We start from the raw sequence: 649 nt of genomic DNA, 5'->3' as shown, positions 1-649 counted from the left end.
TCCACCGTCACAAATGAATGCAACTAAAATTGCAAAAAAACAAATTTGATTATATTTTCAAATAACAAATTTGATGATATTTTCAAATAATAAATTTCATGATATTTTTTCATATTTATAAATATTTTCAAATAACAAATTTGATGATATTTTTATAAAAAATATTACTGTTTCATATTCATATTCATTTTCTAAAAAATTATTAGATGCAACAAAAAATAATAATAATAATTACTTATGGCACACCTATGGCTGGTGCGCCATTGCTATATAAAAAAAAGATTACTAATGGCGCACCTCTGGCTGGTGCGCCATTGCTATATAAAAAAAAGATTACTAATGGCGCACCGATCGTGGGTGCGCCATTGCTATCTAAAAAAACATACTAATGGCGCACCGCTGCGGGGTGCGCCATTAGTAAGCTTCCCCCCTAGCTAATTCCTCCCTCTCCCTCGCCAGATCCCCTTCGTCCCTCTCCCTCGCCAGATCCACCCGCGCGCTGCCCCGACCCACACGACGTCGCCGCCCCGACCCCCGCCGAACTCCACCCCCGCCGCCCCCGCGCCCCCCACCACTGCAGCTCCCCCGCGCCGCCGCCCCCGCGCCCCGAGCAGGAGGAGGAGGACCAGGAGGAGGACGAGGAGGAGGA

This window comes from Triticum aestivum, chromosome 7D (genome assembly GCF_018294505.1).
Source record: "Triticum aestivum cultivar Chinese Spring chromosome 7D, IWGSC CS RefSeq v2.1, whole genome shotgun sequence".
Taxonomy (NCBI): domain Eukaryota; kingdom Viridiplantae; phylum Streptophyta; class Magnoliopsida; order Poales; family Poaceae; genus Triticum; species Triticum aestivum.
The sequence above is the reverse complement of the archived record's forward strand: the minus strand, read 5'-3'. Positions refer to the sequence as shown.